This window comes from Pan troglodytes, chromosome 6 (genome assembly GCF_028858775.2).
Source record: "Pan troglodytes isolate AG18354 chromosome 6, NHGRI_mPanTro3-v2.0_pri, whole genome shotgun sequence".
NCBI lineage: Eukaryota > Metazoa > Chordata > Mammalia > Primates > Hominidae > Pan > Pan troglodytes.
The window spans coordinates 156,112,328-156,130,757 of NC_072404.2; the positions used below are offsets into that span (position 1 = coordinate 156,112,328).

Consider the following 18,430-nt stretch of genomic DNA (forward strand, 5'->3'; position numbering starts at 1 on the left):
TTTGGGAGTAGGGAAGGGAACAAGAATATATCAACTTTACTTTGCCATATATGACACAGAAGTCAATCCATTAATTAGGATAATTAGATTGGATCTCCCTCTTTCCTTGGTAAGATGTTAAGGAGAGCATTACAGGTTTACAGAAGTACTAGGAAAGAACAAATATGCTATCAACCAAAGGAACAACACATTCTCTTGATAGGTTTCTCTTAACAGTCTCATTCCTTGAAGAAAAAGTGTCCACCTATAGAACCATTTAATCTTAGAGCTACAAAATCATCTGGTAAAATTTCTTCTCACACTACTTCAGGCTCTTATCCAAGATTCAGCTTTTCCACATTCTTACAGAGCATAATGTGGTGCCCCAAATTAAAAGCAATACTTCAGATTGGATCTAACCAACACAAACTATGGTGAGATCCTCATCTTCATCTCCCACATGGTGGGCATACAACATTAAATCAGACATTATTGTGATTGTTATGGCAGCCAAAGTCATGCTACTGAGTCCAATTAAAATCATATTCAATTACATGCTTCCTGCTGCTGGGTCAAAATTTATGACAATAAATAGAATTTTTAAAAAAGGGCACAAAAAGGATTATATTCAATTACAATCCTAGAATAATTATTCTTGAATTGCTCCTATAAAACATTTTCCCCATCTTATACTTGTATATTTCTCTTTTTTTGGACTTGACTAGGATTTTTTTTTTGAGACAGAGTCTCACTCTGTCACCAGCCTGGAGTGCGGTGGCGCGATATCGGCTCACTGCAACCTCCACCTCCTAGGTTCAAGTGATTCTCCTGCCTCAGCCTCCTGAGTAGCTGGGACTACAGGCGCGCGCCACCATGCCCAGCTAATTTTTGTGTTTTTAGTAGAGATGGGGTTTCACCATGTTGGCTAGGATGGGCTCAGTCTCTTGACCTCGTGATCTGCCTGCCTCAGCCTTCCAAAGTGCTGGGATTACAGGCGTGAGCCACCACGCCCAGCCTTAGGATTTTAAATTTTGTAGACATGGTCTATAATTTCAGATTAAAACTTTAGCTTTCACTAAAAAAGTCGGTTTTTTCTTGCCTGCTTCATTTTTCTTTAATAAAACATAGGTTATTTTTATTTTCTTGTTTCAAGAGTCTTACGTGAGAGCTGAAAAAAGGAGATTTTTAAAGATCGGCATGCTAATAATTCCTCACATAAGTTACTTCTAAATATGTAATTATATTCAAGAGAGGACTGAGGATAGGAATCTCATTATAGTTTGCTGTCTTCAGGTATGATCATTCATCCAGTATGAACCCAGTTAAATCCTGTCATTCATGTTACATCACTTGATCTTATCCTTAAGAAAACAATGAGAGATTATCATTAAAATGCCCATTGATAATACTGCTATGCCATTTGGCTAATTTATCAGCTTAGCTTATTTGTAAAAGCCACTAGCATCTCTCACTTAAGTCTGCTGCCATTTTCAAGTATTTTAAACTCTTGGTAACACAGAACTGACCTACTTAGACATTTGCATGTCAGCCCTCTTTCACCTAATACTGCACAATTTTACAAAGGTTCATCAGACTTTAGGCAGCAAGATGAGTCTCTCCTTGGGTGACCACCTGGACTGGTAGGTATGATAGTGGTGACAGTGCCAAATTACAGCCTTCCTTATACTTTGATGCCCTCTGCTCCCTTATTACAACCCTGGAAAGTAAGATTAACGAGAATGGCATTCTGTTACTTCTCTGTAGTCAGTAATCATTTATCACTTTAAAAATAATTAAAATATCGAATAGGTAAAGTTCACATATTTTAAAGTTATGCTCCATAGTGGCCTAAATTCTATTTTTACCTTGATTTTTTAAGTTTCCTTCACTTTTTTTTTTGGAGACAGGGTGTTGCTCTCTTGCCCAGGCTGGAGTACAGTGGCATGATCACAGCTCACTGCAGCCTCAACCTCCTGGGCTCAAGAGATCCACCCAACTCAGCATCTTGTGTAGCTGGGACTACAGGTGGGCGCCACCATGCCTGGATAATTAAAAAACTGCTTTGTATAGATGGGTCTCACTATGTTGCCCAGGCTGGTCTTGAACTCCTGGGCTCAAGCCATCCTCCCACCTCGGCCTCCCAAAGTGCTAGAATTATAGGTGTAAGCCATCAGGTATTTTTCACTTTTAAAAACTGAAATTTACTGAGGTACAGTTTACACACAAGATGCACCCATTTTACATGGACAGTTTTAAAAGTTTCAACACACACATACACTTGTGTAATGACCAGTCACAATCAATATAAAGAATATCCGTCACCCCAGAAAGTTTCTTCATACATTTTTGCGATTAATAACACCCCCTTTAGGCTTGGGAAACCATTGATAATGACTTCTGTCACTACAGATTAATTTTGCCTTTTCTCAAATTTCATATAAACAGAATCACCTGGCTTCTTAGGCGCAGCAAAACAATTGTGAGATTCATGCACTGGCTGCATGCAGTGTTACAGGGTATGGGTATATCACAACTTATCTATTTACTTATTGGACACTGTGTTGTTCCTAGTTTGTGGCAAATATGAAGAAGATGCTGTATTCATATACAAGTCTTTGTTGTTGACTGATGGTTTCATTTATTTTGGGTAATTAGGTAGGATTAGAATTGCACAAATGGTAAATTTAACTTTAAAAGAAACTGCCTGATCCCTAAAATGGCTGTATCATTTAAAATCTTTACCAGCAATGTATGAGAGTTCCAGTTGTTCTTTATCCTTGATAATACTTTGTATTGCTGGTTCTGATTATAGGTTATTTATTTATTTTAGACGGAGTTTTGCCCTTGTCACCCAGGCTGGAGTGCAATGGCACGATTTTGGCTCACTGCAACCTCTGCCTCCCGGGTTCAAGTGATTCTCCCGCCTCAGCCTCCCAAGTAGCTGGGATTACAGGCAAGTACCACCACGTCCAGCTAATTTTGTATTTTTAGTAGAGATGGGGTTTCACCATTTTGGTCAGGCTGGTCTTGAACTCCCGACCTCAAGTGATCCATCTGCCTTGGCCTCCCAAACTGCTGGGATTAGAGGCGTGAGCCACCACACCTGGCCCTGATTACAGGTATTTTAAATGACTTGTCCAACCATGAAACACCAAAGAAGGAGAGGAGGAACCAGCTGAGGAGTAGACAGTGAGTAGAAGGGTAATCAGGAGAATATGCTTGAAAGCAGTGTTTCTCACACTTTAATATGGACACGAATCATTTGGGGATCTTGTTAAAATGCAGTCTTTGATTCAGGTCTGGGGTGGTATCTAAAACTTAGCATTTCTAAAAGGCTCCCAGGTGGTACAGATGCTACTCAGACCACATTCTGAGCAGCAAGAAACTAAGAACACAATTAAACAAGGGATTAAGAACCTGTTTCATGAAGAAGTGTGTGATCAACTGTATCAGATGTTTCTGACAGGTCAAATAAACTGTGGACTGAGAATTTTACTGCTGGATCTAGCAACATGGAGGCCACCAGTAACTATCATATTAAGACGCTGTTTCCTGGCTAGGCACAGTGGATCATGCCTGTAATTCCAGCACTTTGGGATGCCAAGATGGGCAGACCACTTGAGGTCAGGAGTTCCAGACCAGCCTGGCCAACATAGTGAAACCCTGTCTCTACTAAACATACAAAAATTAGCTGGGTGTGGTGGTGTGCACCTGTAATCCCAGCTACTTGGGAGACTAAGGCAGGAGAATCACTTGAACCCTGGAGACGGAGGTTGTAGTGAGCTGAGATCATGCCATTGTACTCCAGCCTGAGGGACAGAGTGAGACTCTTCCTTGAGAGAGAGAGAAAAAAAAAAAGATGTTTTCTGGAGCAGCAGGGGCAAAAGCCTGGTTTGAGTGGGGTCCAAGATAAAAAGGAAGGAGAGCAATTAGACAGTGAATACCAACAAGTCTTTTGAGAAGTTTTACTGTCGAAGGAAGAAGAGGAATGAGGTAATAACTGAAGATGGAAGCAGGATTAAGGGAGGGACCCCACAAGTGTTTTTTAATGAAAATAATAAAAAATTTAGACAAATGTATAACTAGAATAACCAGTATAGAGAAGTGCTTAAAGGAGCGGATGGGGCTGAAAGCCAAGGCTCGAGAACTATGTGAAGAATGCAGAAGCCTCAGGAGGCGATGCAATCAACTGGAAGAAAGGGTATCAGTGATGGAAGATGAAATGAATGAAATGAAGCGAGAAGGGAAGTTTAGAGAAAAAAGAATAAAAAGAAACGAACAAAGCCTCCAAGAAATATGGGACTATGTGAAAAGACCAAATCTACGTCTGATTGGTGTACCTGAAAGTGACGGGGAGAATGGAACCAAGTTGGAAAACACTCTGCAGGATATTATCCAGGAGAACTTCCCCAATCTAGCAAGGCAGGCCAACGTTCAGATTCAGGAAATACAGAGAACGCCACAAAGATACTCCTTGAGAAGAGCAACTCCAAGACACATAATTGTCAGATTCACCAAAGTTGAAATGAAGGAAAAAATGTTAAGGGCAGCCAGAGAGAAAGGTCGGGTTACCCACAAAGGGAAGCCCATCAGACTAACAGCGGATCTCTCAGCAGAAACTCTACAAGCCAGAAGAGAGTGGGGGCCAATATTCAACATTCTTAAAGAAAACAATTTTCAACCCAGAATTTCATATCCAGCCAAACTAAGCTTCATAAGTGAAGGAGAAATAAAATACTTTACAGACAAGCAAATGCTGAGAGATTATGCCACCACCAGGCCTGCCCTAAAAGAACTCCTGAACGAAGCACTAAACATGGAAAGGAACAAGTGGTACCAGCCACTGCAAAACCATGCCAAAATGTAAAGACCATCGAGACTAGGAAGAAACTGCATCAACTAACGAGCAAAATAACCAGCTAACATCATCATGACAGGATCAAATTCACACATAACAATATTAACTTTAAATGTAAATGGACTGAATGCTCCAATTAAAAGACACAGACTGGCAAACTGGATAAAGAGGCAAGACCCATCAGTGTGCTGCATACAGGAAACCCATCTCACATGCAGAGACACACATAGGCTCAAAATAAAAGGATGGAGGAAGATCTACCAAGCAAGTGGAAAACAAAAAAAGGCAGGGGTTGCAATCCTAGTCTCTGATAAAATGGACTTTAAACCAAAAAAGATCAAAAGAGACAAAGAAGGCCATTACATAATGGTAAAGGGACCAATTCAACAAGAAGAGCAAGCTATCCTAAATATATATGCACCCAATACAGGAGCACCCAGATTCATAAAGCAAGTCCTTAGTGACCTACAAAGAGACTTAGACTCCCACACAATAATAATGGGAGACTTTAACACCCCACTGTCAACATTAGACAGATCAACGAGACAGAAAGTTAACAAGGACACCCAGGAATTGAACTCAGCTCTGCACCAAGTGTACCTAATAGACATCTACAGAACTCTCCACCCCAAATCAACAGAATATACATTCTTCTCAGCACCACACCACACCTATTCCAAAACTGACCACATACTTGGAAGTAAAGCTCTCCTGAGCAAATGTAAAAGAACAGAAATTATAACAAACTGTGTCTCAGACCACAGTGCAATCTAACTAGAACTCAGGATTAAGAAACTCACTCAAAACCGCTCAACTACATGGAAACTGAACAAGCTGCTCCTGAATGACTACTGGGTACATAATGAAATGAAGGCAGAAATAAAGATGTTCTTTGAAACCAATGAGAACAAAGACACAACATACCAGAATCTCTGGGACACATTCAAAGCAGTGTGTAGAGGGACACTTATAGCACTAAATGCCCACAAGAGAAAGCAGGAAAGATCCAAAACTGCCACCCTAACATCACAATTAAAAGAACTAGAAAAGCAAGAGCAAACACATTCAAAAGCTAGCAGAAGGCAAGAATTAACTGAAATCAGAGCAGAACTGAAGGAAATAGAGACAAAAAAAAACCCTTCAAAAAATTAATGAATCCAGGAGCTGGTTTTTTGAAAGGATCAACAAAATTGATAGACCACTAGAGCAAGACTAATAAAGAAGAAAAGAGAGAAGAATCAAATAGATGCAATAAAAAAATGATAAAGGGGATATCACCACCGATCCCACAGAAATACAAACTACCATCAGAGAATACTACAAACACCTCTATGCAAATAAACTAGAAAATCTAGAAGAAATGGATAAATTCCTTGACACATACACTCTCCCAAGACTAAACCAGGAAGAAGTTGAATCTCTGAATAGACCAATAACAGGATCTGAAATTGTGGCAGTAATCAATAGCTTACCAACCAAAAAGAGTCCAGGACCAGACGGATTCAAAGCTGAATTCTACCAGAGATACAAGGAGGAACTGGTACCATTCCTTCTGAAACTATTTCAATCAATAGAAAAAGAGGGAATCCTCCCTAACTCATTTTATGAGGCCAGAATCATCCTGATACCAAAGCCAGGCAGAGACACAACCAAAAAAGAGAATTTTAGACCAATATCCTTGATGAACATTGATGCAAAAATCCTCAATAAAGTACTGGCAAACCGAATCCAGCAGCACATCAAAAAGCTTATCCACCATGATCAAGTGGGCTTCATCCCTGGGATGCAAGGCTGGTTCAACATACGCAAATCAATAAATGTAATCCAGCATATAAACAGAACCAAAGACAAAAACCACATGATTATCTCAATAGATGCAGAAAAGGTCTTTGACAAAATTCAACAGCCCTTCATGCTAAAAACTCTCAATAAATTAGGTATTGATGGGATGTATCTCAAAATATTAAGAGCTATCTATGACAAACCCACAGCCAATATCATACTGAATGGGCAAAAACTGGAAGCATTCCCTTTGAAAACTGGCACAAGACAGGGATGCCCTCTCTCACCACTCCTATTCAACATAGTGTTGGAAGTTCTGGCCAGGGCAATCAGGCAGGAGAAGGAAATAAAGGGTATTCGATTAGGAAAAGAGGAAGTCAAATTGTCCCTGTTTGCAGACGACATGATTGTATATCTAGAAAACCCCATTGTCTCAGCCCAAAATCTCCTTAAGCTGATAAGCAACTTCAGCAAAGTCTTGGGATACAAAATCAATGTACAAAAATCACAAGCATTCTTATACACCAATAACAGACAAACAGAGAGCCAAATCATGAGTGAACTTCCATTCACAATTGCTTCAAAGAGAATAAAATACTTAGGAACCCAACTTACAAGGGATGTGAAGGACCTCTTCAAGGAGAACTACAAACCACTGCTCAATGAAATAAAAGAGGATACAAACAAATGGAAGAACATTCCATGCTCATGGGTAGGAAGAATCAGTTATCATGAAAATGGCCATATTGCCCAAGGTAATTTACAGATTCAATGCCATCCCCATCAAGCTACCAATGACTTTCTTCACAGAATTGGAAAAAACTACTTTAAAGTTCATATGGAACCAAAAAAGAGCCCGCGTCGCCAAGTCAATCCTAAGCCAAAAGCACAAAGCTGGAGGCATCACACTACCTGACTTCAAACTATACTACAAGGCTACAGTAACCAAAACAGCATGGTACTGGTACCAAAACAGAGATATAGATCAATGGAACAGAATAGAGCCTTCAGAAATAACGCCGCATATCTACAACTATCTGATCTTTGACAAACCTGAGAAAAACAAGCAATGGGGAAAGGATTCCCTACTTAATAAACGGTGCTGGGAAAACTGGCTAGCCATATGTAGAAAGCTGAAACTGGATCCCTTCCTTACACCTTATACAAAAATTAATTCAAGATGGATTAAAGACTTAAACATTAGACCTAAAACCATAAAAACCCTAGAAGAAAACCTAGGCATTACCATTCAGGACATAGGCATGGGCAAGGACTTCATGTCTGAAACACCAAAAGCAATGGCAACAAAAGCCAAAATGGACAAATGGGATCTAACTAAACTAAAGAGCTTCTGCATAGCAAAAGAAACTACCATCAGAGTGAACAGGCAACCTACAAAATGGGAGAAAATTTTCGCAACCTACTCATCTGACAAACAGCTAATATCCAGAATCTACAAAGAACTCAAACAAATTTACAAGAAAAAAACAAACAACCCTATCAAAAAGTGGGCAAAGGACATGAACAGACACTTCTCAAAAGAAGACATTTATGCAGCCAAAAGACACATGAAAAAATGCTCATCATCATTGGCCATCAGAGAAATGCAAATCAAAACCACATTGAGATACCATCTCACACCAGTTAGAATGGCAATCATTAAAAAGTCAGGAAACAACAGGTGCTGGAGAGGATATGGAGAAATAGTAACACTTTTACACTGTTGGTGGGACTGTAAACTAGTTCAACCATTGTGGAAGTCAGTGTGGCGATTCCTCAGGGATCTAGAACTAGAAATACCATTTGACCCAGCCATCCCATTACTGGGTATATACCCAAAGGACTATAAATCATGCTGCTATAAAGACACATGCACACGTATGTTTATTGTGGCACTATTCACAATAGCAAAGACTTGGAACCAACCCAAATGTCCAACAATGATAGACTGGATTAAGAAAATGTGGCACATATACACCATGCAGCCATAAAAAATGATGAGTTCATGTCCTTTGTAGGGACATGGATGACATTGGAAATCATCATTCTCAGTAAACTATCACAAGGACAAAAAACCAAACACCACATGTTCTCACTCATAGGTGGGAATTGAACAATGAGAACACATGGACACAGGAAGGGGAACATCACACTCTGGGGACTATTGTGGGGTGGGGGCAGGGGGGAGGGATAGCATTAGAAGATATACCTAATGCTAAATGACGAGTTAATGGGTGCAGCACACAAGCATGGCACATGTATACATATGTTACTAACCTGCACATTGTGCACATGTACCCTAAAACTTAAAGTATAATAATAATAAAAACAAAACAACAACAAAAAAGAAAATAAACATACAGAAAAATGGAAAGAATACCCACACACCTTCCACGTAGATTCCACAAATGTCAACATTCTGCCAAATGTGCATAAGAAAGATGTTTCATTATTATTGTTACTTTTTAAATTTTTTTTTGAGACAGGGTTTCACTCTGTCGCCCTGGCTGGAGTGCAGTGGTGCAATCTCCACTCACTGCAACCTCAGCCTCCTGAGTAGCTGGGACCACAGACATACACCACCACATCTGGATGATTTTTGTATTTTTTGTAGAGACGGGTTTTGCCATGTTGCCTAGAGTGGTCTCAAACTCCTGGGCTCAAGTGATCCACCAGCCTCAGCCTCCTAAAGTGCTTGGATTACAAGTGTGAGCCACCACACCTGCTCTACTTTTAAATTTTACTTTAGTTTTCTGAGACAAGGACTCACTCTGTTACCCAAGCTGGTCTCCAACTCCTGAGCTCAAGTGATCTTCCCACCTTAGCTTCCCAAAGGGCTGGGATTACAGGTGTGAACCACTGCACTCAGTGAAAGATGTTTTATTTATTTACTTATTTTTGAGACAGAGTCTTGCTCTGTCACCCAGGCTGGAATGCAGTGGCGCGATCTTGACTCTCTGCAGCCTCATCTTCCCAGGCTCTAGAGATCCTCTTGTCTCAGCTTCCCAAGTAGCTGGGACCACAGGCACAGACCACCACGCCTGGCTAATTTTTGTATTTTTTGGTAGAGATGGGTTCCACTATGTTGCTCAGTCTGATCTTGAACTCCTGAGCTCAAGCAATCCACCCGCCTCAGCTTCCCGAAGTGTTGGGATTACAGGCATGAACCACCGCGCCCAGCCAAAAGATGTTTTAAAATAGGAGAAAATTCAGTAGGAAAGGAAAAACTGATGATAAACAAGATGGGAGATTTACTCAAAAGATGTCTCTGGGTAGGGGTAAGGGGATGGAATCTAGTGTACAAATGGAGGGATTGGCTTTTACTAGTGATAAGGCAGAAGAACCTGGTATGAATGCAGGCAGGTGGGTAGATGTCATAATGGTTACTTCCAACTGTCTTAAAGAGATGGCAAGCAATGTCATCGCTGATTTCTTGAAGAAGAGGTTTTAGAGGCTTAAGGATATGAGGTTTTGAGGCGGTATGACAGTGTCTAAAAGAGGACAGTGAATGAACTAGGAAACTGAAAGTATAACTGCCCTATAACATTAAGGGTCTACTTGAAGTTTTCGAAGGGAGTGAATAAGTTGGGGAAGCAACATGCTTTAATGGTTAAAGGAATACACCCTGGAGCTGAAGTACCTGGGGCAAGTTACTTGCCCCTTCCATAACCAGGTTTCTTCATCCATAAAACAAGGATATAATAAAAGCTGCAACCTCACAGGGTTGTTGAGGAGTAAATGAGGTAATGTATATAAAGTACACAGAATGTCTGACACATAGTAAGTGCATATCATTGCTAAATACATTACAGTATATTTTAAGAAACCCCACAGAACATAGTTGGCATAAAGAAAAGGGGGAGACAGTGAGTTAACAGTATGTAGCAGAGCTGGTATCAGATATTTATTGACCAGTAGAGATATTTAAGAGTAAAAAGGAAAACCCAGTATGATTTAAAACAACAGCAAGAAACCATTGTGTATAGTATTAAAACACATCATTCTGAAAGGATACACAATACACATCAAAATATTAATGGCAGTTATCTCTTGATGGTGGATTACTGGTGCTTTTTATTTATGTTTACATTTTCTGAATTTCCTATAATGATTACATATTTCCTCGTAACATGATTTTGAAATTTTAAAAAACTGCAGTAGCAAAGGATAATGTCACTCATATTCTTACCATAATCAGACCCATTAAAACTTTTATACATTTGCCTCCTGCTACAGTTTGAATATGGCTTGTCCCCACAAAACTCATGTGGAGGCTTGGCCTCAGTGTAATGGTGTTGAGAGTTGGTGGGACCTTTAAGAGGCATTTGGGTCTGGGTCATGAGGAATGCCCTCATGAAAGCAGGAGTCACTGACTTCTTTTTTTCTTTGAGTCAGGGTCTCACTTTGTCACCCAGGCTGGAGTGCAGTGGACTCAATCATGCCTCACTGTAGCCTCAAACTTCTGGGCTCAAGTGATCCTCCTGCCTCAGCCTCCAGAGTATCTGGGGCTACAGGAGTGTGCTACCATGCTTGGCTAATTAAAAAAAATTTTTTTGTAGAGATGAGGTCTTACTATGTTGCCCAGGCTGGTCTCAAACTCCTGGGCTCAAGCAATCCTCCCTCCTCAGCCTGCCAATATGCTAGTAGTACAGGCATGAGCCACCACACCTGGCCAGGAGTGACTTCTACAGTTACTGTGAAAGGGGGTTGCTATAGAGTGAGGTCGTCCCTTGTGTTCTGCCCCTTTTGTGTGTGCCCACTCCCTCTTCTGCTTCTCCACCATGTTACCATGCAGTAGGAAAGCCCTCACCAGAAGCCCAGCAGATGTTAGCACCAATGCCCTTAGACTTCCCAGCCTCTAGGACTATGAGAAATAAGTTTCTTTTTACAGAAAACAACAAATTACCCAGCCTCAGGTATTCTGTTATAGTAAAGAAAATGGACTAAAACACCTCCAGTGTTTTTTTTTTTTTTGAGACAGAATCTCGCTCTGTCACCTAGGCTGGAGTGCAGTGGTGCCATCTTGGCTCACTGCAACCTCCGCCTCCCGGGTTCAAGCGATTCTGTTGCCTCAGCCTCCCAAGTAATTGGGATTACAGGCACCGGCCACCATGCCCAGCTAATTTTTTGTATTTTTAGTAGATATGGTGTTTCACCATGTTGGCCAGGCTGGTCTCGAACTCCTGTCCTCAAGTGACCCACCCGCCTTGGCCTTCCAAGGTGCTGGAATTACAGGCATGAGCCACCGTGCTCAGCCACCTCTAGTCTTTTTTCAAAGTTTGTACTTGATTCCTGGAGATAATCACTATGTTACTTGATCTTTGCTTTCTAATCCTTATTTCAGTACTTTTACATATATACATACACACCACTTTTTAAAGCCCAAATGTAAAAAATGTTCTGCTTAAAAATTTTTAAGTGGTCTCATGCTGCAGCTTGCTTCTCTCACTTAACATTAATATTTTAAAGCTTTATGTTGATACATATATAATCCACTTTTAACTACTATATACGATTCTACTGTATGTAAGTGCCAATATGTTATTTATCAAGTCTTCTCCTGATGAACATGTTTCCAATTTTTCAATAAGTTTTTCTTTTTTTAAAAAAATGTCCTTAACGTTTTAAGTTTTACATAGAGTCAGGGTTGCACAGTGTCGTCCAGGCTGGTCTCAAACTCCCGGCCTCAAGTGATCCTATTACCCTAGTCTTCCAAAGTGCTGGGATTAGAGGCATGAGCCACTGCATCCAGACCAATTTTTCACTATTATATTGTTTCCTATAATACATCTCTTTCTGTATACATGACTTGGAACAAAAGCTAATGTTTCTTGGGGTTAGAATAAGCATTTTCCTATTTTAACAGCTACTTCCAGAATGCTGTTAAGGTGGCTGGTTGCATTAGAAATGACCCAGGAAGCAATTCCTCTAATCCTATGAACATTTGATCTTATCAGAACTCAGGCATTTTGCCAATTCCAGTGGGTGGAAAGTGGTACCTTTTTGTTTTACCTTGCATTTTCTGATTATTATTATTATCAGCACCCTATTATTATTTTTACCCACCAGAAAATTATGTTCACTATAATTAAATATTCTTTGGCCACTTAGAATTATTATCAATCACTAATATATGTTCACCATTTTTTCAGCTTTAATTAGTCCTTCTATCTTCAACTGGGTTCACTTATGAGTAAAAGAGGCATGCTCATCATTGTTTAAAACAAAGTAAATTGTAAGGATTTATCTCCAAATTATTTTTAATCATCTTATTTTGAGAATATAATGCTTCTGTAAATATATCGATAGGCTGTAACTTTTTCTATGTGCCTCTGTGATTTAATTTTCTGATAAAGTTAAATTCAAAATCATACCATAAATATTATACTGAAATTATAAGGCCTGCCAAAAAAAAAAAAAAAAGGCACAATGTACTGACCATTCCTGGAATTTCTTTAGTAACAGTATTCTTAAGATACCTGGGTCCTTGGGATGAATCAATGACTGGCAGGTGAAAAGATGATAAAACAGGCCAGGTGCAGTGACTCACGCCTGTAATCCTAGCACTTTGGGAGGCCGAGGCGGGCAGATCACTTGAGGTCAGGAGTTCAAGACCAGCCTGGCCATCATGGTGAAACCCCGTTTGCTAAAAATACAAAATTAGCCAGGCGTGGTGGTGGGTGCCTGTAATCCCAGTTACTCAGGAGGCTGAGGCAGGAGAATCGCTTGAACCTGAGAGGCGGAGGTTTCAGTGAGCCAAGGTCGTGCCACTGTACTCCAGCCTGGGTGACAGTGAGATTCCATCTCAAAAAAAAAAAAAAAAAAAAACCAAAAAAGAAGATGATAAAACATACTTTACCAACCCTGATTCCTCAGAGTGAGTTTATAATTATCTACTATTAGAACAGCTCTGCTCCTTTTCAAGTAAACCTAGGAATCAGAAATAGTTTTTCACTGAGGTACAAATGGAAGACATAACCACACGGGAAAAATGTTACCTATTCATTTTTTGCTTATATTCTGTAATCCAATAAAGGTGACACATTTGAAAGTCCTAATGATTCAACTTTTCTAATTATTCTTATTTATTTTTGAGACAGGGTCTTGCTCTGTCATCCAGGGCGGAGTGTAGTGGCACGATCATGGCTCACTGCAGCCTTGACTTCCTGGGCTCAAGTGATCCTCCCACCTCAGCCTCCCAAGTAGTTGAGAACACAGGTGCACACCATCACATCCAGCTAATTTTTGTATTTTTTGTAGAGACAGGGTTTTGCCGTTGCCCAGGCTGGTCTTGAACTCCTTGGCTCGGGCAATACTCCTGCCTTGGCCTCACAAAGTGCTGGGATTACAGGTGTGAGCCACCGTGTCCAGACTAACTTTTCTAATTATTAAAGGTTTTATGAGTTAACTGCAACCTTAGCACTTTATAAAATGAATCCGTTTGTTCCTATTCTGCTTATATCCAGAGACTTTAGAATGAATTTTGGTGAGCAGTCAGAAAAGATCACTTTCAACATAGGGCAGGCTATTCTGAAATAAAGGCTTTGCAAAAGTACATATTAAGAGGCTATTTAAATACCCTATAGCCTTATTGTCTAGCTATAGACTATATCTGGCTTGGTCAGTCCTTTGTGAGATGATGCTGGTCAGGGAAGAGTATATAGACATGAAGAGTTGAAAGGAGGCACAGTAAGATGGTGGCTGTGATGGTCACAGAGAATTATCATTTGTGCTCAGGGTAGAGCCAGGGGACAGAAGGAAAGAGAGCTGGAGGGAGCTAAGAAGCAATATTAATTATCCAAGCAGGCTTCTAACTGGGAATAGCTTCTGGAGATAATTCCAAAACAAAGCCCTCAAGATGAAACTATGGTTGGCATTCAAGATGAACAGTATTGGAAATAGGGAGGAAAAATTAGGTATGTAAGGAATTCCATCTGTGTCATTTGATCCATGGGAATAGATAGGGGGAAATTAAAACACAGAACCAAACATGAGGCTGAAATGAGTGACCAGAAGTCAAAAGATATGTTAAAATCTGTTACAAAATCAGCAGCAACAGTTAGGATTTGAAGAACCAGTTCATGACCCCTAGGACCATCCTGTTTGTTCTAACATCTGTCAGCCTGATTAAAACAGATTGTTTAACTACAACAACAACAACAACAACAACAACAACACAACAACAACAAAGTTCAATCAAATGTACTGAAAATAGGCCGGGCCTGGTGGCTTACATCTGTAGTCCCAGCACTGTGGGAGGCGGAGGCAGTGGCTCGCTTGAGCCCAGGAGTTTGAGACCAGCCTGGGTGACATGGCGAAACTCTGTCTCTACAAAAAATACAAAAACATGAGCCAGGTGTGATGGTGCGCCCTTGTATAGTCCCAGCTACTAGGAAGACTGAGGTGGGAGGATCACTTGAGGCAGAGGTTGCAGCGAGCTGAGAGAGTGTCGCTGCACTCCAGCCTGTCCAGCCTGGGTGACAGAGGAGTGAGACTCCGTCTCAAAATTTAAAAAAAGTAGTGAAAATAGTGTGCTTTAGTCATTGACACTAGAGAAGAAAACAGGAATATCCACTTCAAGACTCACTGATGCAATCTGGTTATGTGTTCCAATTAATTATACATATTTTATGTAACTTGGTTTGTAAAAAATTTATCTAAGTGTCCCTTCCGAATTATGTTGCATAATATAGGAATTTAATATTAAACCATATAGTGTTTAACATAATAGTTTTAAAACTTTTTTTGCTGAACACCCCTTAAAAGAATTCTGAGAAACTACGTTAACTCCTTTTAAATTAACATTTAAAAGTTACGTTTAAATAATTGCAAAGGACATAATTTCCAGTGTACTGTAAATATCAAAATTTTAGCATTTTGTTGCTGCTGTTATATGAATGTTCCTTAGAAAACCTCTGTTCCTGTTTAATGGACATAAAGTTATCTTTTCTCCCTCTGAGAAAACTGATAGGTTTTTTGGAGGTGGGGTGAGGCAGGGGAGAGATAATCTTGCATTGTATGTGTTTCTCCCAATGCCTATTTTTCTCTATGTGTTTTACAGTCTCTCTTATTTGCATAAGACTTCCCCACCAATATCTAGTTATCCAGCGATACTCTTACTTAGACTAAGTGAGGGACTTACAAGCTGCCTGGAGGCTTTAAGCATACAGATGGGCTTGCTATTTTTGAACTATACAGTAATCTAGGTGGAATCCCTGATGTCACTTTCTTTGGGTCTTTCCTCTTGAGCTGGTAAAATTCACCCAAGACTCTTCGAATCTCCTGCAGGAAGAGTAAGGTTTGGCTGCTAGCATGTTGGGAATCAAATAAAAAGAGAGGGCTGGGGAAATCTCCCTTCATCATTTAGTAAGCACACAGTCATCAAATCCCCATGTTTTGGGAAAGATATCCATGTCCTAGACATAGATTAGGGTCTCCCAGTCCAGAGATATTTATTTTCCCCTCTCTAGAGAAGAAACTTCCAGTCTACTGCTAGGATAGGGATGGAGCAGTTACCTGGTGAGTAAGAGAACAGATTTAGAGAAATAACAGCTTTTCAAACAGGCCTTTCATTTTAACCCTTTCATCCCCTGAGATAGCTGATACTGCCAATTCCTGAGAATTGAGGATTCTACGGTATAAACCAGGTTGGCTTTCATTTCCCCACTGCCGACTGATCATTTAGCCTTTTGGGGTCTAAGTCTATGATCACTTTTCCACCTGCTCTCCAGCTTTCAAAATGTTGCTGATATTGTCTCATTCCTCTCTGTTATCCCCATCCTTATGTGTCCATGCTTTAAAAAAAATTCCTTTATTACAGTTTTAGTGGAGTTCCAGGAAGGAGCAAAAATCTGTCACCTTAATCTGAAACTCATAGCCCTGTTAATAAGAGGAGTTTCAACCTGCCAAATCCTTCAGAAACTGAAGATGTGTCGGTACATTTAACCAGTTGTATGTTATCATCTTACATGACAAAACAAAAAGAGAAAAGAAACTATATCCTCCTTGGTTAATTTTAAACTGGTACTAAAAAGTATACTCTGCTGGAGGGCTTAAAACTTGGAATTAATACTTTTTCAGTTACTAAAATCTAGGATAAACTGAATGGAATGATCTATGTTCATACTATCGTACACTCATTGCATCATGTTAAACGGTAAGATCTATTTAAAAACACAACCAAAGTGTTTCAGAGTAGATGACTAAAGTTTACACTGATAATCCCAAACTGTAAAGTGATATTTTGAAAATATATCACCTCTTCACTGACTGTTCTTCAGACTGCAGCACTATTCCAATTTGATAATGTTCTTCTTTACTGTTACTTCTTGTCTTAATCCACCCACCTCGGCCTCCTAAAGTGTTGGGTTTACAGGCATGAGCCACTACACCCAGCCTGTTTGTTTTGGGACAGGGTCTCGCTCTGTTACCCAGGCTGGATGCAGTGGCACAATCACGACTCCTTGCATCCTCACACTCCTGGGCTCAAGTGATCCTCCCAACTCAGCCTAGTGAGTAGCTAGGACTACAGGCAAGTGCCACCACACCTTGCTAAATTTTTTATTTTTTACAGAGACGAGGGTCTCCCTATGTTTCCTGGCTGGTCTTGAACTCTTAGGCTCAAGCAATCCTCCCACCTTGGCCTTCCAAAGTGCTGGGATTACAGGTGTGAGGCAACATGCCCAGCCACATTTCTCAGTTGTGATGTGAGAAGGATTTGGCATCTCTTTCTTCTGAAAGGTAAATCTATCAATAATATGCAGTTGTGTGTAATCATTTTCATTTAACAGTTATGTACTGAGTATGCCAGGTCCCATTCTAGGCATTAGGCATAAAATAATGAAAAAAAGCCCCTGCTCTCATACAGCCTGCATTCTAGTGGGGATAAAAGACAGCAAACAAGTCAGATGGAGCTATGCTTTACAAAGAAAATCAAGCCTATGGGTATAGAGAGTGACAGCGTGACGTGGGGACATGTTATATAAGGTGAGCAAGGGTTTCTATTAAAAGGGGACATATGAACCGAGACACAAGGATATTTGTGGCATGTGTATCCTAAAGAGAATATAACAAACATAAAGGTCCTAAAGAAGGAACACGCTTGGCCTGCTGAAGAAATTGCAAAGAGACCAGTGGTGTGGGAAGAGAATAAGCCTTTGTTTCTCACTGAATGTTCACAATCTTTGCCATGGTTTACTCTTCACAAGATTTTAATTCTTTTTTTTTTTTTTTTTGAGACGAAATTTTGCTCTTGTTGCCCAGGCTGGAGTGCAATGGTGTGATCTTGGCCCACTGCAACCTCTGCCTCCCGGGTTCAAGTGATTCTTCTGCCTTAGCCTCCCAAGTAGCTGGGATTACAGGCTTGTGCCTGGCTCATTTTGTATTTTTAGTAGAGACGGGGTTTCTCCATGTTGGTCAGGCTGGTCTTGAACTCCCGACCTCAGGTGATCCGCCTGCCTCGGCCTCCCATAGTTCTGGGATTACAAGTGTGAGCCACTGTGCCTGGCCAAGATTTTAATTCTTTAAAAGCCTTTAGATTCGAACAGATTCAGAGATTCTAACTTATCTGAAACGTTGAGATTGTTTCAAGTCTAGGGGTAACTGGGGGTGTTACTGAATAAGGTAATAATTTGCTGTAATAAGTATTTTGGCCGAATATAGGCTTGTAAACAATCTAAATTATAGATATATTGCCTAGTTTTGAGAAAGAGAAGGTGGTATAGTTGGAAGATCTAAGAGCCAGATCTGGTTTAGAGTCTTGGCTCTACACTTACTTGCTAGGAGCAATACTCAGTTAGAGTTGTAGGTGTT

General features: G+C 40.3%; 1 protein-coding gene across 5 annotated transcripts in view; it reads right to left on the reverse strand.

Moving 5' to 3' along the window:
- The window catches only part of BRAF (B-Raf proto-oncogene, serine/threonine kinase), a 197,973-nt gene that overhangs the window by 31,175 nt on the left and 148,368 nt on the right, over positions 1-18,430 (reverse strand). The gene's annotated exons all lie outside the window — the stretch shown is intronic.